Below are 21,773 nucleotides of genomic sequence, written 5' to 3'. Positions count from 1 at the left end.
AGCCCTGGCTGGTTTAAGTCCCGCGGCAAATCGGCGACCACAGGGGCGCAGCCCGGGGGCCGGATCCCGGCCGCCGAGCTCCCTCCCTGCAGCGCCCCTCGCACGCAAGCCCAGCGCAACCGGCCCTACCCGTCCCGCCACATCCCCGCCCGCGCGGCCAAGGCCCTGCCCCGAACGTTTCCGGGCACCGCGTCGGCGCCCCGGCTGCGGAGGGGCTGCCGAGCTCCGCGGCTCACCTGCGCGCTGGATCCCGAGGCCGCTCGGAGGGGCGCGGGGAGAGGGGCGCAGGCAAGCACGGCCCGCAGACTCAAACTTTGTTGCTCTCGGGACGGCGCAGTCGTCACTTCCTCGCTGAACGGGTGGCGCGGCCCGGGCCGTGACCCAGCAGCTCGCGCGGTGGCGCGCCGGGCCCTGCAGCCGCCCGCGCCCCCGGCTCTGCGCGCCCTCGGCTGCGCGGGGAAGCGGGCTGCAGTCCGCTGAGCCTGCACCCCTCTGGGGGAGGCTCGCTCCAGCAGGGTGGTTTCCGCGCCGAAGAAGTGCGGTCGAGGCTGCTCTCAGGCTGGATCTGGAAGATGGCGTTGGGGTTCAGGGACCCAGAGCTGGGGTTCCGGGAAAAACAAAGGATGGGGAAGGAGAAAGTTTTCCAGTTTGGTGTTGCTGCTGGAAGGTCCTGCTGGAAAGCACAGTGCTCTGTGTTTGTTTTTGCTTTGTTTTTGTTTTTTTCCCCCACCAAATAATGCCTAAGCTGGGCCTTAAAACGCGGGTCTCCTCTTCCCACATTCCCTCAAAAGATCTGCACACTTGTCCTTCGTCATTTCCACTGATTATAAGGGCACAGGACGTTCAGCGTTTATGACTTCAGGGGGCTATTTCAGCGCCCAAGTTGGGGCTGAAAAATAGTTTCTGTTCTAATCCTCCCCCGCGATTTCCACCTCCTCCTTTACAGTCAACTCACAGGTCTCTTTGGGGCCTGATGCATTCCGTATTTCGTCACGGACCAAAAGTGACTTGGAGGGTAGGGTGGAGTCCTGACAAAAGGAGCTTCAGGCAGTAGTAATTCTGAAATTTATCGTTGCCCAAAATAAATTTGCTCACCCTATTCAAAACTACAAAAACAAAAAGCCATCTTTTTGGTTTCTGATAAAGAGCAACAAATAGTTAAACAGCAGTCTTTCGGGAAAAATTCCTGATCCGGTAAAGCTGGAAAGAAAACGGGTTAGCCTTTGCTGTGGTTGAGGGAGAAAAAAAAAAGCAGACATTTGAAACTTCAGTGGAGGGCTTTCGTAACAGTAACGTTAGCTTCGTTGTAGCTTGTTGTGAAAACAGGGACCTTTTCAAAGGTGGTTCAAAAGCGTCAGTTAGGGCTCAACAATTTTCTCTTTTTCCCCAAATACTGCTTCTACAAGCACATTGGCCAGATCACAGAATCTCCCGTTCTAATGCTTCATCTTTTTATTAAAGCACAGGAAACCGCAGAGTTGAGTGAAGGCTTTGTCCAGAAAGGTGGATGTAAAATTGATAGAAAGTAACATCTGAGAAATGATCCCCGGTCTGTGTTAATACCTAATGGGAAGCCACAGACGCAGACTTACCCAGGAGTATGAAGATAGAAGCTCTCCTAGCAACATGAAATCCCCCACATTGCAGCCCTTTATGCACAGTTATGATTTCTACTGAGACATTATTAATGGCACATTATAAATACAAGATGTATCATGTAAGAAAAATAACATTGTTTTGAGAAATAAGTGCATTATTATAATCTCAATAATTATAATTCTCTGAAATTTTTATGACATCACCCTATTGTGGGCTGGTGGTGGAGGGATTGTCCATTTCAATTTTGAAATAGAAGTAATTCCTTAATGCATTCTGCTTAAGGCAAGGAATGCCATAATCAAGAGGAATAGAGAGAATATACTTCTAAAAACAATCATGTGATACTCCATATTTGCTAGGACAAGAGCAGAATATTTCTTTGTTCACTACTGTGATTCTGAATTCTGTCACAATTTCATGAATATTCAGTATTTCTGCATGCCCAGGAATAATTAGCAGATGATGTAAATGTTTGAAGGCCTGATATTTATGTATGCACAGACACACATTGCTTTTTCTCTGTGTAGGGTGGCATTTGCTGGAGTTCCACAAAGTGTAGAACCTGTGGTAGGCACACTTGAAGACAGCCCCCAGCTAATAGTGGTCCCCTTCCTCCTGGTATTCATGCCCTATATAATTTCCTCTTCTTGAGTGTGGGCTGGACTAATTGACTCAATTCTAACAAATAGCATATGGCAGAAGTCATGTGATGTCACTGCTGAGATTAGGTTATAAAAAACCTAATGTGGCTTCCATCTTGGGTGCTCTATTTCTTTCTTGCTCTTTCTTGGATCACTCACTGTAGGGGAAGCTACCTGCCATGTCCTAAGGCAGCCCTGTAGACCGGGATCGAGACCTGCCAACAACCACGTGAGTTAGCTTGGAAAGGCATACCTCCCCCTTCCCCCATGCCAATCAAGGCTTCAGATGAGACCGCCAACCCCAGCCAACAGCTGCCTCATGAGAGCCCTGGTAGCAGAGGCATCCAGCTAAGCTGCCTGGATTCCTGACCCAAAGAAACTGTTAGATGATAAATATTTGTTGTCTCAAGCTGCTGTGTTTTGGAGTAATTTGTTACACAGGCATCGATAACTAATGCACAGGACAAAGAGAAGCAACTCATTGTGGACCCGATGACAACCCCACACAGACTTCCTGCTCCCTCACCTGGAAAGCAGAACATGGAGAAAGAGGCAGTGTCCTGGACCAGATCTAAGAGTAACATGTAAATCCTAAGAACAGAAGACCCAGACCTTACCGCTTCCGCAGAATAAGGGTCATCCTTGAATTTAAACTAGGTCATAGGGTGTGTGTTGCTGCTCTGTCCCTGGCAGCCCTGGTATTGGATGCCATCAACCTGATAGTATGTGCAGATGTCTTTGTGTCACAAGGATTGACATCTGTCCAGGTACCCTCTTCCTCCTCCTCAGGACATCTGCCCTGATCCCCAAGGCTCTGGCACAACCAGTGACTGTGGAGTCAGGCCCTAGTCCTGGAAGGGGAGCTTGAAAGACAGGACTTCAACGCTGGCAGCCAGAAGGGATAGGTGATTTCAGTGAGAGTCCAAATGTAGGCTTGTGGTCCTACAATCCAAGAGCAAGCCGTGAACTCTCTCTGATAAGAATCACCTCCAGGGCCTCCCTGGTGGCGCAGTGGTTGAGAGTCCGCCTGCCGATGCAGGGGATACGGGTTCGCGCCCCGGTCTGGGAGGATCCCATATGCCGCGGAGCGGCTGGGCCCGTGAGCCATGGCCGCTGAGCCTGCGCGTCCGGAGCCTGCGCGTCCGGAGCCTGTGCTCCGCAACGGGGGAGGCCACAACAGTGAGAGGCCCGCATACCGAAAAAAAAAAAAAAAAAAAAAAAAATCACCTCCACACTGCTTGCAGGGCTACGAAGAACATTCTGTCCACGTGGTGGTTATCTTTCTCTCAGCATCATTTCCTCTCTGACTGGAGCTAATTATTTACTTTAAAAACACAAAACAAAGTTTTAGGAAGCAGGAAAGATATTATACTCCTTCATCCCTTACGAGGGCAGGCATCTACTTATGGCTGCCCCCCCATGTCCACCTCCCCTCAGCCAATCCCATAGAAGCTGGCAACTGTAGAGCCCATTTCTGTTTTCCCTCCAGAGACGCTAGGCTCTGATTTTTCTCATGTACAGTGGCTGCAGCTGCTGTGTTGCCATGCCGTCATCTGGTTGCTATGACTTATGAGGTTGTGGATATGCCAGAACGTGAATCTATTAATTTAACAGGAACTGGGCTCAGCACATATATTCCTTGTTAGGTCATTTGCTTTGCTACCTAAACCACATCCAGTGTGTTCGGCAATGGGGACATTTCCTAGAGTCTGGCTTTGCAAAAATGCTAAATGCCCTGAATTTTGAGTCTGCACAGTTTTATATTATTAAATTACTATGGGGGACATAAGACATTCTAGCAGGGGTGTGCAAAGAGATTAGCTCAGGGGAAAAAATTAAGGGAAGGGAAATAGTCAAAGTCTCTGGTCTTCATTCTCTACACATTGAGGCCCTTTCTGCAGGAAGTGTCTGTCCTAACTTCTGTAGAAATCCTGTGCTGAGCCCAGGCTGCTCATTGACAAGTCTGAGCTCTGGAACACCAGAAATAGGTGATGTGTGCCACGATAAGAGAAACCACTGTCCTCTTCTGTGGTGCACGCAAGCAGGCATTTTTCATTCAGCCCTTCAATTAACACTTACTGAATGTCTACAGGTGGGTGTGCTAGGGATGCAAAGATGAAAAGGACAAAGTCTGTCCCTAGTGGGAGAGAAAGACACATAAATTACAATGCAACATGAAAAGTATTATAATCGAGTTTTGCCTCAGGTACTATGAGCTTCCAGAGAAGGAAGCAAGTAGGTCTGTCTGGAGAGGGGCGTTATGAGTCACCACCAGTGTTTTTCTTTAAAAAAAATTAAAAATTATCAGATCTCTTGCATTAAGTAATAATAAGTATTGTTTTGTGTAGCTTTTGTTTCAGTTGTGTATAATATATGTGTATATGTGTATGGGGTCATAGTGTAAAACATATTTCCTACATGCAGGCAAAGATGTGTGAAAGTTCTGGGTTTAGAGAGTAATAACTACCATACACTGACGGCCTGTCATGGGCCAGGCCTCAAGGTGTCCCACTGGAGAATGGAAGAGACAAGCCATGACTTAAGACAGTTTCCAGATCCTTCTGAATTCTCCTTCTTTAGTAAATCAAGGCCAAGCCTAAAGGACCAACTCCTTGAATCCTCTCTGAACAGAGCAGAGGCCTTCCACCCAGGCCAGCTAGGCCAGCTTTAAGGCAGTGAAAGAGTAGCCACCCCCTTTCTGGCCTGCCGGATGGTGGGAGGGGAAAGAGGAGAGAGGAGGGTCAGAAATGCATCATGTTTTTTCCTCTGCTCCAGGTCTCGGATGGAAGCAGGAAAGGCGCATTACCTAATGAGTGCACTGCAAACATGAGGTGGAGGTGCAGTTCTCACCCAGTTCCCCCACTGGAATTCTGGGATGAAGCTGCCTCCAAAGTGGTTTTATACCAAAAAGAGGGCAGCTGCGTCAAAGTGAACCTGGTGATCAAGCTGGGTAGGCAGAGCGAGTCTCTGAGGCTTAGCGCTCCTGAGTCCCCGTGGTTTCCACATGGCATGACTATCACATTTAGAGCCAGCAGCCTGCTGTAGGACTGCCCTGGTGGGGCAAGGTGACCCTGCAGCAAGCTCACGGGAGTCAGGGGTCTGCACTAGTGAGAACACAAGGGAAAATGAGCACCAAGTTGCAAAGGGGAGAAGCCAGTGCTGGGAGGTAGGGGGTGGCTCTGCTGAAGAATCCACAAGTTCATGTGCCATAACCGATACCAGCAGGGACCTGCACAGCCAGCAGAAACCGAGAGGATGAGGCAGCTTGGTATGGTGGTGAGGAACAAGGATTCTGGGCTGCCCACACACTGCCTGGCTTCAAGTCCCATCTCTGCCACATACTACCTGTGTGACCTTGGACAAGTTACTTAGCCTTTTTTCACCCAGTTTCCTTATCTGTAAAATGAGGATAATTGTATGTACTTGATAAGGTTGTTATAAGAATTAAACTAGTTTGTAAAGCTCTTATATATGTGTTCCTTAAGTGTCAGTTAAATCAGGAAATCACTCACCAACCAAAAGGATTCTATATGGATATCATACAACTCCAAGACCCCCAAATTGGACTTTAGTAAAAATCCCCCCAACCATCAGATCATGGGGAAAGTTGGATCAGCTATAGACTGTACATTTAAGATATGGTATAAGTTAAAATGTTTGGCTCCTCTACACAGTCCGGCTTGGAAGATAGACACTGAGCAGCTCTTTTTTTTTTTTAATATTTATTTATTTATTGGCTGCATTAGGTCTTAGTTGCGGCACACGGGATCTTTTGTTGGGTGGGCTCTTCGTTGCAGTGCTCCGGCCTCTCTCTAGTTGTGGCACACAGGCTTAGTTGCCCCTAGGCATGTGGGATCTTAGTTCCCAGACCAGGGAATCGAACTGGCGTCCCCTGCATTGGAAGGTGGATTCTAAACCCCTGGACCACCAGGGAAGTCCCTGAGCAATTGGGACTATGGTTGACAGAATAACAGTCCTCCCCAAAATGTCCATGTCCAAATCCCTAGAACCTATGAATATATTAGGTTCATGACAAAGGGGAATTGAGGTCGCTAATTAGCTAATCTTAAAATAAGATTATTCTGGATTGTCAGGGTGGGCCAATGTAATCACAAGGATCCTTAAAAGTAGAAGAGGGAGGCAGAAGAGGAATCAGTCAGAGGGAGATGTGACTATGGAAGAATGATCAGAGAGATACAAGGCTGCTGGCTTTGAAGATGGAGAAAAGAGGTCATGAGCCAAGAAACGTAGGTGGCTTCTGGAAACTGGAAAAGACAAGGAAACGGATTCTCTCATAGTGACTCCAGAAAGGAATGCAGCCCTACTGACACCCTGATTTTAGCCCATTAGATAAAAATCTGTGTTGCTTTAAGCTACCAATTTAGTGGTAATATATTACAGTAGCCATAGAAAACTCATGCAGGAGAATTTTCTAAATGTAGTATTTTCTGGGAAGTATTTGCATCATGTATTAGATACATGTGTTACCATGTGTATGAGAAGCCCCAGTTTTCAGATTACAATTTGAGCAGGAAGTCTGGCTGGGTGGGCCAGGCACAATCCCAGAATGCCAGCACACGGGGAGGTTCCCAGAGTGACAGGCCACTAGAAACTCTGAGACAGTACTTTTTTTTTTTTTTTGCTGTACGCGGGCCTCTCACTGTTGTGGCCTCCCCCATTGCGGAGCACAGGCTCCGGACGCACAGGCCCAGCGGCCATGGCTCACGGGCCCAGCCGCTCCGCGGCATGTGGGATCTTCCCAGACCGGGGCACGAACCCGTATCCCCTGCATCGGCAGGCGGACTCTCAACCACTGTGCCACCAGGGAAGCCCTGAGACAGTACTTTGAAAGCACAGTTGTATACAGTCCCCTGGCTTAGGGATGAACTCCAATATGCATACTGTTTCTTGGAGCTTCTTCTCAGACTTGGTAGCTGTTGGTGCTAGCAGGCCACAATGTGAAGGCCAAACGTGGAAATTGTTAACAAATGTAAACCAGGGTCAGCTGTCAAAAGCTGCTGTGGAAACTCTCTGTGCATTTTTTTTTTTTAAGATGTTGGGGGTAGGAGTTTATTTATTTATTTTTGCTGTGCTGGGTCTTCGTTTCTGTGTGAGGGCTTTCTCTAGTTGTGGCAAGCAGGGGCCACTCTTCATCGCGGTGCATGGGCCTCTCACTATCACGGCCTCTCTTGTTGCGGAGCACAGGCTCCAGACACGCAGGCTCAGTAGTTGTGGCTCACGGGCCTAGTTGCTCCACGGCATGTGGGATCCTCCCAGACCAGGGCTCGAGCCCGTGTCCCCTGCATTAGCAGGCAGATTCTCAACCACTGCGCCACCAGTGAAGCCCCTCTCTGTGCATTTGATGACCATACTTCCCCAGCAAGGTTGTATAACCACCCAGAGTTTGTAAATGAATCTTTTCACAAGGAAGAGAAAACCACAAACTCAAGAGTCAAGGCAATCTGCACAGCATTCATGGGACCTGGGTCAGCCAGCATGCTGAGGTTTAATCACTCTGCACAGGTTACTTTTTCCTGTGCATAGCTCAAAGGTTAAGCTTGCTGCACATTGGGAAGAAGTCTTGTCACAATCCTCTACCAATAATAAATACTGGTCCTGGGACATTGGTCTTAACCTTGACATGGGAGGTGTCATTTGAGTTCTCAGGCCAAGAAGTCACTAGACATTCATGACCCAATGCAGCCAAATAAAAATAAATTAAATTAAATTAAAGATCTAGATAAAACATGGGTTACATTGTCTCAGGTTTGGGTTTCAGTGAAAACACTTCTTTCTACTAATAGTTATTCGCTGTTGAAAAAAAGAAAGAAAGAAAGAAGCCTGAATTCCAGGCCCAGGCTGTAGCTACCCAGCTATATGACATTGGACGAGTCACTTAGCTTAGCTTGAGGGGGCAAGATGATTTTAGGTCAAGGATGTGCATGAAATCACACAGTGAAAAAGTAAGTTTCGGGACTTCCCTGGTGGCGCAGTGGTTAAGAATCTGCCTGCCAGGGGCTTCCCTGGTGGTGCAGTGGTTGAGAGTCCGCCTGCCTATGCAGGGGACACGGGTTCGTGCCCCAGTCTGGGAAGATCCCACATGCCGCAGAGTGGCTGGGCCCGTGAGCCATGGCCACTGAGCCTGGGTGTCCGGAGCCTGTGCTCCACAATGGGAGAGGCCACAACAGTGAGAGGCCTGCGTACCACAAAAAAAAAAAAAAAAGAATCCGCCTGCCAATACAGGGGACATGGGTTTGATCCCTGGTCCAGGAAGATCCCACATGCCGTGGAGCAGCTAAGCCCGTGCGCCACGACTACTGAGCCTGCACTCTATGGCCCACGTGCCGCAACTACTGAAGCCCCCGCACCTAGAGCCTGTACCGTGCTCTGCAACAAGAGGAGTCACTGCAATGAGAAGCCTGTGTATCACAAGGAAAAGTAGCCCCTGCTCACTGAACATAGAGAAAGCCCACGCACAGCAATGAAGACCCAAGGCAGCCAAAAAAATAAATTTAAAAAAAAGTTTCTTTTCAATTCTCTTTTTTTAAAAATAAATTTATTTATTTATTTTTTGCTACTTTGGTTCTTTGTTGCTGTACGCAGCTTTCTCTAGTTGCGGAGAGCAGGGGCTACTCTTTGTTGCAGTACGTGGGCTTCTCATTGCGGTGGCTTCTCTTGTTGTGGAGCACGGGCTCTAGGCACACGGGCTCAGTAGTTGTGGCTCGCGGGATCTAGAGCATAGGCTTAGTTGCCCTGCGGCATGTGGGATCTTCCCGGACCAGGGCTCAAACCCGTGTCCCCTGCACTGGCAGGCAGATTCTTAACCACTGCGCCACCAGGGAAGCCCTCAATTCTCTTTTTGTTTTTCTGATTATGCCAAAGAGAGGGTCTCAGTTTACCACTAGTGTGTCTTTAACAGCTCATTAATATGCGCTAGTCTCCCTTTTTGCAAAGAGAGAGGTCTCAAGCTCAGACACTTCACAGACAGCACTTTTCCCCGACCCACAAAGCGGGAAGAGTGATATTTCCTTCGGTTTGTTAAGAAGGAAGTAACATAGCACCTGAAACCCTTGGCCCAGGGCCCAGCTGGTAGATGACTTCTGATAAAGGAGAAAGGTTGACCACTTGACTCAGCACCCATCCCGGTGAAGCCCTGGCCATTCACATGTTAACTCCCACATCCTCACAATAACCCTGTGCAGTAGGCACTGTTATTCCCACTCAATAACCCCACGATGTAGATATTGTTCTTCTCATGTTACAGATGAGTGAGCTGAGGCTCAGAGAGGTTAAGTAACTTGTCTGGAGTCTTAGAACCAGTGGCTCCAGGTGAGATTCAGACCCCAATCTCTCCGACATCAAAGCTCTCCTTCCCCTTCACCACATTGCCCCTCCCACCAACTTTGAAGCCAGACCTGATTAAATAGGAACCACCTGGCTAGAGGTAGGCAGAGGAGAACACAGAAGGAACTCTGAATCCCTGTCTTGCTGGTGAGTATCCTCGGTCTCACTGCCAGTCTGGGACAGCCTCAGGGACCCTGGTTCCTGGTCCTGTTTTCCCAGTGTCTCCCCTGTCCCCACTTGCCCAGGGGAAAATTCTCTTCTTCATTCAGGGACTAGAGTCCTTTCATTGGCCTCTTATTTCTGTTGCTGGGTCCCTACCACCTTCTGCTGGCTTTTTCTTCTACCACCCTCTTGCCTGTTTAGACTTTGGCCAATTGCCTGTCGTTGGACCAGTGCTGACCCTTGACCCTCTGGGGCTCACCTAGATGTCTTGGTCTCCACCAGTCTTCTGGCTCGATGGTGACTTCCTTACAACAAAGTAATTTCTCTCACACAGTTTGTCCTCTCAGCGCCTCCACTTCCCTTTGCTCTAGTTTGTCATGAGTAGGTGTGTGGGCAGCACTTAGGCTGCTTCTCTCTCGGGCCGCTGCCAATCCATGCTTCAGGCCACCATCGGCTCTTGACTGAACAACTGGAACACACTCCAGTCTTGCTTGACTCCATTTCTTCTCCAAAGTACAGTTAAAACAGAGCTTTCTGAAGTGCCACCCGATTGTGAAACTCTCCTGCTTATCCTTCCGCATTTCTCCACCATCCTTTGGATAAAATCTTGACCCCTTAGCCTGGCTTTAAAGACCTTTGTGAACTGGTGCGTACGGAACCTTTCAGCCTATTCTCTCTGCAGTCTTCGCTCCCTATGAGCCAGTCATGTTAACACTAGTTGCAGTCCCTGAATGCTTCTGGATGCCCTTGGCACACAGTCGGTGCACCTTTACGTGCTCCAGTAGTATCCTGCATCATCTACTATTGTAATGAGGCAAAGCTATTCTAGTGGAGGAGCTAGGAGCATAGGCCTTGGAGTCAAGCTATCCAGGTGGAAATGCTAGGTATGCCACTTACCTGAGCTGTGTGACCTTGGGCAAGTCACTCAACCTCTCTGTGTTTCCATTTCCTCATCGGTAAGATGGAGATAATAATAGTACCTACTAATAGGGTTCCTGTGAGGGTTACATGAAACAATGCACGGCCAATGGCTTAGTGCAGGGTCCGGCACGTAGTGAACATTCAATAAATATTAGTTATTGTTATTTCAGCACACTCCATAATCTATTGTAAAGACCAGTCCCCTGTTTTGTCTTCCTCACTCTAAGCATCTTGAGGGCAGAGAGTGTGTCTCATTCACATTAAATCTTTGGCTGCCCAGCATAGAACCTAACACATATGGTACACAGTACGTATTTACTGAACAAATGAATGAATGAATGAATGAATGTCTTGCTCCCTGGTTTAGCTAAGTCAACTTTGCCTTTTCCTGATGTTCTCTTTGGATTCCCAAGACCAGTTGTCCCTGCTCTGGCCTGGGCAGGCCACAGCCCGAATCTGTCTATGGCGGCTCTAAATAAGTGGTGTCAATCAAGTTAGAAATGCCCCAACGTAGGGTAGAAGGAAACTCTCTCACACTGTTTGTCCTCTCAGCACCTCCACCTCCCTTTGCTCTAGTTTGTCACGATGAGGTGTGGGCAGCACCCAAACAGAGCGAGACATGCCTTCGCCTCCAATGAGGGTTTGCTGGGCCACGCCCTATTGGGTGCTAAGGATACGGGGGGTTGGGGGGAGGTGGTAGGGTATGAGCCCTGCCTTCAGGAGCTTCTTGAGGGGTGGCCGGGTCCAGATCTGGCTGGCCAGACAGGAGATGGGCAGTTCTATCACAGGGTGCACTCAGCAGATGTCAGGATCTAACCTAGCCGCATGACTGGGAGCCAGGGTGTGAATGCAGGACCGGGAAATCTGGTTCCTAGGATTTGGAGCAAGTCAAATTAGGGCAGCAGGTTAGCCACACTGAGAAGAGGCAGAGTTGAGACCAGCAAAGGTCGCAGTCCAGCAGGTGAAGCCTAGCACCAGCATGGAGGCTTTTATCTGCTTGTTCTCTATTGTTTTCTTTTTCTCTCCAGGAAGGAGGCTGAAGACAAAGAGAAAGCCACTCAAGATTTCTCACCCCAAAAGTAAGGGTGAATAAAGGAGCAGCAGCAGCCACAGGCCAGTATTCAAAAGCAGCTTTGGGTCTCCTGTCAAGACGTGCCTCAGGAAGGCAGCAGCTGTGGGGTTGGGTGGTCGGGCCTGCTCCTGGGCTAGCTGCTGGAAGCATGGCAATGTGAGAATACTCAGGCCTGGAGCCTGCTCTAAAGCAGCTGTATGGCCTTGCATAAGTCACTCTATCTCTTGGGCCTCCATTTCTCCACTTAGAAAAGGAAGGTTGGGACAATGTTAAGGATTTCCAACCGTCAAATCTAAAGACTTCTTTTTCAAAGCAAAAAATTTCAAAGACTCCACAGGATGGCAGTGATCATTTTGGTATCTGCTGATCAAAAGAAAATGCAAAACAATAAAAACAATCACTTTTATATCTTTTAAAGGAATTTGCATTTTATCAATCACAAGAGCATCTGCTGTCATTTACAAAAATTAGGGGTGCAATATCCTTAAAGGCCCAGAGTTGCATCTTTCATGAAAAGCTTCTACCCAAACCCACCAGCAGAGCTTTCATCTTCCTTAAGACTCATAGAAGTTAGTCACCTATACTCTGACTTAAAAAATGTGAGGGACACCACAGCACTGGGCAAGTGTTTTTCAAACTTTTACTTATTATACAGTCCATCAGTGATGCTAACATGCTGGAACAAAAATTGAAAGCACAGGTGATGGGTGACATTTGTCACTTTTTGGCTGCCCAGCTTCAGAATCCCTCCCCAGGTGTGTAGGAGACTCCATCTTAAGTCTTAGTGGAAGTTAGAGCCCACTGCTCACCTCTCACTACAGAGGCTGAAAACGCCGGACACTTGCTTCCCAGCCTCCTCTATAGGCAGGGCTTAGACATGTGACCTGGACTCAGCCAATCAGGTGCAGCGCCCTGGACTCTGAATAAAAGACCACAGAGCGAGCCCCTCAGATAACCTTGTTGCAGTGGGGTGGCAGCAGCTGTGGCAGCCATGTCCAGGTCCCAGGGCATCAACAGCAGCAGGGTCATCACTCAGGCTCTGACCATGGTCGTGGCACAAGCTTACCAGGGTTCTGAGGCCAGGGCAGGACTCTCTGGATAGCTTCTGTGCCACCATTTTGGCCGTGCTCCTGGCTGTTTCCCAGCATCCTTGGTCTCATTCATGCCGTGAGCCTGCCTCTCTCACCTTCCCAGATTCCATGGGCTACTCAACATCCTTCCCATGAATTCCTCTTCTGCTTAACTCATCCAGAGTCAGTTCCTGTTGCATTTTAAAGTCACGGCCCTGGCCAATTCACAGTCATATGTCAGTCTAGGCATCCAACTTATTTTTGTATTTTGCTTTGGTCACACAGTTCTGAGGAAATTCTGATCATACAGGTGGATGATGTCATAGTCCATTCAGGCTGCTATAACAAAATACCATAGACTGGGTGGCTTACAAACAACAGAAATTAATGTCTCTGGAGACTGGAAGTCCAAGATTGGAGTGCCAGCATGGCTGGGTGAGAGCCCTCTTCTGAGCTGCAGACTGGCAGAAGAAGCTAGTGAGATCTGTGGGGCCTCTTTTATAAGGGCACAGATCTCAATCATTAGGGCTTTACCCCCATGACCTAATCACTCCCAAAGGCCCCATCTCCTAATACCATCACCTTGGGAATTTTAAGATTTCAACATATGAATTTTGGGGGCAAACAAACATTCAGACCATAGCAGATGGTTATAAATAATAACAATAAACACCATTACATAGCATCCACCATATGCCAGGCCCTATTCTAATCATTTTAACATATATTAACTCACTTAACAGACCTTTGAGGTGGGTCTGTTAAAATTAAATTTCCCCTTTTACAGATGAGAAACTGAGGTACCAAGGAGTGGAGTAATTGGCCCAAGGTCAAGGTTTTAAATCAAGGCAGTCCTGCACCAGGGTTTGTGCGCTTAACTCCTTCTAACAGTGTTTTTTCAGTTTGTCTTTTGAGATTAGAGTAGTTTTCAATTAAACCACTTTAGAAGCTAGAAAGAGAAATGAAAAGTTTTGTTTCAAAGTTGAATGAGTAACTTCCAAAATATCCAACAACTGCTCTTCATCCTCATTGTAAACATAAAAGCCAGGCAATAAACAACTAAAACTTACAGCACGTACTAAACAAACAAGGCAGTTTTATCACTCTGTATTCACTGTTACAAGCCTGGTGGTTTATGGAGCCTCGTGGATCCAGTGCAGGAAGTACTCAGTTCTTCATTGCTCTGACTTTGTAAGCAGACGTGCCCAGGCTGGCGCAAGGCACACCCACTGTCAGGGCCAGGCTGTGCTCAGAGACGGCAGGAGGAGCTTGTGCCAAAGTCCACACAAAACTGAGTTTACTAAAAACATATCACATTGATGGAGGTATGTCACAGGGCACAAGAGTCAAACGAAAGAGCTCCCAATGGCCAAAGCTGGAACAATTTGAGGAACAAAATTAAGTAGCATCAAATTATAATCCAAAATATAAAATAAATATCCATGAGTCCGTACTTACATACAATTTTTTAAAAACAAAACTTTAGGGAGTTCCCTGATGGCCTAGTGGTTAGCGTTCTGGGCTTTTATTGCCGTGGCCTGGTTCAATCCCTGGTCAGCGAACTGAGATCCTGTAAGCCATGTGGCACAGCCAAAGAATAAAAAGAAAAAATAAATAAAAAGAAAACTCTACAGTGGGGAAATCTGATAAACACTACTTCAGGCAGGTGATCAAGATCAAGATCACCAGTCATAAATCATGTTGATAGCTTGTACCTTTGATACGATATGATGAAAATTGTACTTTACCTCTGTGAGCATCCTCCCCAAAAACCATAACCCCAGTCTACTCATGAGAAAAACATCAGACTAATCCCAATAGAGGGATTGCAAGTAGGATAAAAAACTTAACTAGTATTCACAAGGTCATGAAAAACAAGGAACGTCTGAGGAACTGTTACAGCCAAGAGGAGCCTAAGACATGACTCAATGTAATGTGGTTTCCTAGATGGGATCCTAAAACAGAAAAAGGCCATTAGGTAAAAACTAAGGAAATCTGAATAAACAATGGACTATACTTAATAATAATGTCTCAATATCAATTCATCCACTGTGACAAATATACCATACCAATGTAAAATGTTATTAACAGGGGAAAGTGAGAGCTGGGGAGGGGGAGGGTAAGCTGAGAATTCTGTACTGTCTGCTCAATTTCTTTGTAAATCTAACATTTTTATTTTAAAAGTCTACTGTTTTAAAAGAATCATAAAATTGACTGCCCTCCCCTCAAAAAAGTTAGTTTACCTGATGATGCACCTTATACAATTGAAGTCTTGGTGTGCCAAAATTGTCTATCTAATGTATTCACGTTATTATAGACTAAACACTTTGTAATAGCAGTTTTTGAAACACTTCAATACTTTAAAAATGAAATTCAAACCTTCACACTGCATCCCTGAATCTCCTCAGGGTAGCTGAGCACAGTTTGCTCTGACGGAGGGGAAATCACAGGTAATGTCCTTTGTCCCTGTCCCTAAAACCCTCTAGATCTCTGAGATGGAGGGAAAACTCCATACCTCCAGGCAAAGCATTTCAAAACAACGCAGTAAACTCCCATCCCCCCAGCCCCACCCAAGACACTGTGTGAGCAACTGTTTGAAGCCAAGGTTGCAGTTGTCTTTGTCCTGCATTTGCCTGACAAGCCCAGTGCTTCTCGGCAACGGGAAAGGCAGAAGGCTGGTATGAAGCGGGGCAACAGATGGCCGGGACATGTCCTCCTGAAGCTCAGCTGCCCTGGCCAGCCTGCCAAGCTGTGTACATTTCAAACGTTTGAGGTTCAACCAAAAGAGACAAGTAATGATTTTAAATCACTTGTTGAAACACATGGCTAATCCTTGGGTAGCCAGAGAAGAGCACTTTAAAAACTCCCTTAAATCCAGTGGGGGGACAAGGAAACTCTGTGTGCTTTCTTGGCTTTGAACCCAAATCAGGCCATCCTGGGGGCAGTGGGCATTTGTCCAGGATCCCAATATGCATCCTGCTTTCTCTGCTTTTGGAAAGGGTGTGATGTTTCGGTATGTGTGTTTGTTTGGGGTGATGGTGACGAGGGCAAAGGCTGTTAGCAGGTAGGTTTGGATCCTGAGAAATTATGCACCCTGGCATTTGCCTGTGGTCTGAAATTGGCAGATCTCTAGGTTCACTTGCTGCGTAAGTTCAGTCATCTCTATTTCCCTGTCCGGGTTCAGGTCTGTCTTATTTCTTGACTGGCTTACACAAATAGTCTCCTACAGTTGCTTTGCAGTCCTGTGTCGTTAGAATCTCCCGCTACATGCATCATCTCCACTATTATATACAACATCTCCCATCTTGAATATATCTTTCCTTGCCTCCACATCTCCCTCGAGCTACTGCTCCCATTTCTCCCTTTCACCACAAAGCTTCCTGAACTAGTCATCTGCTCTCCATGGTTCATGTCTTCACTTCCTGTTCACTCACCCGCTCCTACTCTACCACTGAAACCTCTCTTGTCAAGGTCACCAGCAACTTCTATGTTGTAAAACCCAATGAGGGGGCTTCCCTGGTGGCGCAGTGGTTGAGAGTCCGCCTGCCGATGCAGGGGATGCGGGTTCATGCCCCGGTCCGGGAAGATCCCACATGCCGCGGAGCGGCTGGGCCCGTGAGCCATGGCCGCTGAGCCTGCGCGTCCGGAGCCTGTGCTCCGCAACGGGAGAGGCCACAGCAGTGAGAGGCCCACGTACCGCAAAAAAATAATAATAATAAAATAAAATTAAAAAAGAAAGAAACAGAAGGAAAACCAGGAGAGAGTATCATCATGAAAACCAAGCAAGAAGAGTGCCTCAAGGAGGGGGAAGCAGGCAGCTGTGTCAGATGCTCCTGGTGGGTCAAGTTTGATGAGGACAGAGTTAGACTCATTGGGGTTTTTTTTTGTTTTTTGGGGTTTTTTTTTTCGGTACGCGGGCCTCCCACTGTTGTGGCCTCTCCCGTTGCGGAGCACAGGCTCCGGACGCGCAGGCTCAGCGGCCATGGCTCACGGGCCCAGCCACTCCGTGGCATGTGGGATCTTCCCGGACCGGGGCACGAACCCGTGTCCCCTGCATCGGCAGGTGGACTCTCAACCACTGCACCGCCAGGGAAGCCCCTTCCTTCTATTTCTTTAGCCTCTTCTTCTCAGTCTCCTTAGCAGGCTCCTCCTCCTCCTGGTTGCCCCATGTTGGGGTATCTCAGGGATTGGTCCTGAAACAGCTTCTAGTCTCTTTCTAAAGCTCTCAAGATGATCTCGTCAGGTCCCAGAGCTCTAAATACCACCCGAACACTGATGACTCCTGATCTTACACCTCCATCCTTAAGCCCAGACTCAACTGCCTGCTTTACATCTCTACCTGGCTGTCTAATAGACACCTCAGATCATATATTTCCAAGATGGAGCCCTTGATTCTCTTCATCCTTGAACTCTCCCCCTCATCTCTCCCCTCTCACCTCTTTAACATCTTTATCCCTCCTTTTGCTCAGGCCAAGATTCTAGAAGCCACCTTTCATTCCTCCTTTTCCCTCATCCCCCACATCCAAGCCATCACTGTGTTCAGTCAGTTCTACCTCCAAGACAGTATACCTAGTCTCTACTCCCCACTTTTTTTCTCCATCTCCACGGGCACCTTGCTAGTCTAAGCCACCCTCATCAGTCACCTGAATAATTGAAATGGGCTCTTGCCTGACCCCTCTGCTTCACAGTGGTACCTCCCAAATTCACTCTCACATTTTCATGTGAGAATTAACATGTAATTCAGTGATATTCAGTCATTCTTTCATTCAAGAAATAGTTACTAAGTGCCTAATATGTACAGGCAGTGAACAAATAGACAAAAGTCCCTGCCCTCAAGGAGTTTACAATCTAGTGATGAGAGATGGGCAATAGATATGATAAAGTAAATGATGTGATATGTTAGAAGATTGATAGATGGTATGGAACAAAATAAATCAGAGTAAGGGGATCCCAGGAAGCATATGTTTTTGTTATGGCAAGTTGTTATAATTTTAAATAGGGGAGTCAGAAATATTGGATCTCTAAATATCATTTCCAACTAAAAGCATTTCTAAGAGAAATGTCTGATTCCAAATCTGGACTAAAAAATGTGTAAGATGAGTCTGGAACATTTTGTTACATCAGAAAGCAAAGAAGCTAACAAAGACCTCAGGGACGGCATCACAAGGACTCAGAAGTCAAGTTCAGGAGGCTCCCACTGGCCAAAGATGGGACAATTTGAGTGTCTAAAAGAATAATGATAGCAATGGATCAAGATACATATGCGTTGGGCCTCCCTGGTGGCGCAGTGGTTGGGAGTCCGCCTGCCGATGCAGGGGACACGGGTTCGTGCCCTGGTCCGGGAAGATCCCACATGCTGCGGAGCGGCTGGGCCCGTGAGCCATGGCCGCTGAGCCTGCGCGTCCGGAGCCTGTGCTCCACAACGGGAGAGGCCACAACAGTGAGAGGCCCGCGTAACGCAAAAAAAAAAAAAAAAAAAAGATACATATGCGTTAAAATCCCTGAGTCCATAATGATGCTTTGAAAGAAAAGAGCACAACTCATTCGTTACCTCTGGGGGATGCTAGGGAACCAATTATTCTGAAAACTGGTAAATGAAAGAACTGCCTTTCCTATATGAAAGGTAAATGACCAGGTAAATAGTTGGTTTCCTATATGACCAGGTAAATAGTTGGTAAGGGAAAGTTTCTCTTTATATACATATTCCATCTAAGAAACAAAGAAAAAAAATAGAATTAGAACATCACAATTTTACAAGCTCTAGGGAAATAATCAATCTAGGCCATGATCATCAACAGCTGCTAACGTTGCAGAACCAGAGCCAGGAAGTATTATATGCCTCCTGTTAGATGGGCACACTGCCTCTTATAAAGTAGTTAGAGATGAACTTCAGATAAATAACAAATAATGTTTATAATATAATTAGGTATCAAATAGTCCATGAGATATACTAAAAATTATTCATTATTTATCTGAAATTCAAATTTAACTGGGAATCCTGTATTTTTATTTGCCAAGCCTGGCAACACTAAAAGTAGTCTAGCCAAAAAAGTCTAAATCTGATTAAGCCTCAAAATCTAACTACCAGGAAACATGATGAGATGGTGAAATATGTTAAAGGACACCACCACGGCAGTGTCATTAGCCATATGCAGACTGTGAGGACAGACTGCCCAATTTCTTTCAACATATAGGCTTTCAACAAATAAGGGAGAAAGGGGGAGGAAGGAGGGAGGCAGGAGAGAAGTTTATTGGATTCTGATTCAAAAATGTAGGGTAGGTGCAGCCACTATAAAAATGATCTGGCTTATGAAGTCCACATTACTCTGACTCCCGGCTTGGTCTCTGGTCTCACGTCCCCTGCCTTACACTTTACAGTCCGGCAGCACCAGACACACTGAATCAAGGCAACAGAAGCAATCTTGAGACACTTGAGATCAAGTCTTGTTTTACTAAGCCAGGTTGCAAGAGGAGGGGTCATGTGGGGAGGAGAGAAAAAGCTAAGATCGTGCTTTGGGGGTGAGATGAGGTGAGAGACAGTTTGGGAAACGAGCAGAGATGCTTTAAAGAGGGGGTAATCAGGAAGTTTTATTGGTGATGAGTGGTTTATGCCCCTCCTTGGCCTGCTTGTGGAAGACCTTTGGAGCATGGTGATTTGGATGCTGGGCTAGGTCTTCAAGGTATAGCAGGGTGGCTCAAATTCCTGGTTACATTCAGGCCATATCGCACCAGGTTCTGTTTCTATCTCTTTCCCTACCATGAGCCCCTCAAGGGCAGAGACTGTGTTTCCAGCTTTGGCTTTCCCACTGCCTGTCAAAGTGCCTGTCATTTCACACATATCTGGTGAATGAATGAATGAATGAATGAATCCCCCTTCACCCTTTGCAGAGATGGTTGTCTTCTTCTGACATACCAAAATGTGGTTAATAGATAAATTGCTTCATGAAACACTGAATTTAATCTTTTCCATTTCTATACATCATAAAGGAATATTTTATTTTTTATAATAATACTTATTCTTTTTTTAAAATTTATTTATCTTCCTCTTTTTTTTGGTGGGGGAGCTGCATCGGGTCTTAGTTGCGGCACATGGGATCTTCGTTGAGGCATGCGGGATCTCTTCGTTCCAGCGCTCGAGTTTCTATCTAGTTGTGGTGTGTGGGTTTTCTCTCTCTAGTTGTGGCACGCGGGCTTAGTTGCCCCGCGGCATGTGGGATCTTAGTTCCCAGACCAGGGATTGAACCCACATCCCCTGCATTGGAATGTGGATTCTTTACCACTGGACCACCAGGGAAGTCCCATAAAGGAATATTTTAAACTGAGAGATAAGGGTCAGCTCACCGAGGCAGAAGCTCAGGACATTCTCCCAGACATGTTGAGATATTTTTCTCAGTGATGAAAAGCCCAGCTTGCTTCCTGTTTTCACTTGCATCTTCAACTCTGAGCGTTTGCTGTATATATGTCTTGTGACGTGTTATGTCAGCTGTGATGAGGCTCACATCACAAGTAGATGACAACCTTGGAAGAAGATCCCTGGACAAGTTCTCACTCTGAGAAGTACTGACTGTTTTGAAAGTTCTGAGCCCTGAACTAGTCACCATCTATTTACTCAAGAGTAATATCAAGAGAAAGAAAGAAGAGATAAGGAGAAAGAAGAGAAAGAACACTCTGCTCCTTTACCTGCCCCTTTATAGAGGGCAAAGGAAAGACAAAGAAAAAAGATAAGGGAAAGGCTATTGAGTGTGGACCTTAAGCTTGAGATAAAAGGGTCTCCCTATATGACCATGACGTCATAAGCATTAAAAAAAAATCCAAATAACATTGTTCTTCCACACCATCACCTTCTGAGTTATGAAAATATCCCATTGGTATTGTTAGTAAAAAAAATTTTTTTTCTGAGGTTTTCAGGGGAAAAATAAAGACCTAGACTTTTTTTTTTTTTTTTTTCAGTTTAATCATACACCTCATTCCCCAGACATGGCTGTGAGGACTCTGGGTTGTCCAAAATCTCATCTCTTCCTTCAAGGATAGAGGTTTGTCACCACAGAGAATATGCTATGAGTTAGGTAGGTGTGACTCAGTGAGGAAGCCTGGAAGGGTCAGCAGCAGTGGAGCCATGTGAGGCTGCCCCTGGACAGGAGCAAAGTCCTATCTGTCCATCACAGACATGCAGCAGGTATGCAGTAAGGGTTTGATGAATGAATGAGTGACTGAGAAAGACTAACAATGCATACGGAAGTGTAAGCTGGGCAACGTGTGTGAAAAACTGGAAAAAAGAAGCCCAAGTTTTTCATTCATTTGGTCTCACGTTGAACCTGAAAATGGCATTTCCAGGTGCTTCTACAGGAAGCCATACCACAGGAGTAAGAGGATTAGAGCCAGCACCTGACTCTATCCGGACACTCCAGCACTTTCAAAAACAGCACCAGAGTCCTAGTGGATTTGAAAAAAAAATTTAGGGAAAAAAAATGCCAAAATTCTGCCCTTCAAATAAAGACTACAAACTGTTTTTTGTGCACACTGATAAAACCTCAGCCTTGGGAGGTTGTATTAGTTTCCTAGGGTTGCTGTAACCAAGTACCACAAATTTGATGGCTTAAAACAACAGAAATTTATTGTCTTACAGTTCCAGAGTCTAGAAGTCCAAAATCAAGGTCTCAGAAGAGCCACAGTCCCTCTGAAACATGCAGGAAAACCCCTCCTTGTCTCTTCCTAGCTTCTCGTGGTTTTCTGGCAATCCCTGGCACTCCTTGGCTTGCTGCTGCATCTCTCCGATCTCTGTCTTCATCTTCACATTGCCTTCTCCCGGTGTGTCTGTCTTCACATGACCATCCTCTTATAAGGACACCAGTCATATTGGATTAGGGGTCCTTCCTACTCGGCTATTACAACTTAACTAATCACATCTGCAATGACCTCTTTCTAAATAAGGTCAGATTCTGAAGTGCTGGAGTTAAGATTTCA

At 46.6% G+C, this 21,773-nt stretch overlaps 1 protein-coding gene across 3 annotated transcripts in view; it reads right to left on the bottom strand.

Moving 5' to 3' along the window:
- Positions 1-409, bottom strand: part of MIDEAS (mitotic deacetylase associated SANT domain protein) — a 65,072-nt gene extending 64,663 nt beyond the window's left edge. For all 3 annotated transcript variants that reach the window (XM_060095868.1, XM_060095869.1, XM_060095871.1), the window contains exon 1: positions 237-409. The gene's annotated coding sequence lies outside the window, so the exon portion shown is untranslated. The remainder of the gene's footprint in view (positions 1-236) is intronic.
- Positions 410-21,773: the final 21,364 nt, after the last annotated feature.

Source organism: Mesoplodon densirostris, chromosome 4 (genome assembly GCF_025265405.1).
Source record: "Mesoplodon densirostris isolate mMesDen1 chromosome 4, mMesDen1 primary haplotype, whole genome shotgun sequence".
Classification (NCBI taxonomy): domain Eukaryota; kingdom Metazoa; phylum Chordata; class Mammalia; order Artiodactyla; family Ziphiidae; genus Mesoplodon; species Mesoplodon densirostris.
Note: the sequence above shows the minus strand (reverse complement) of the source record. Positions and strands in the feature narration are given on the sequence as shown.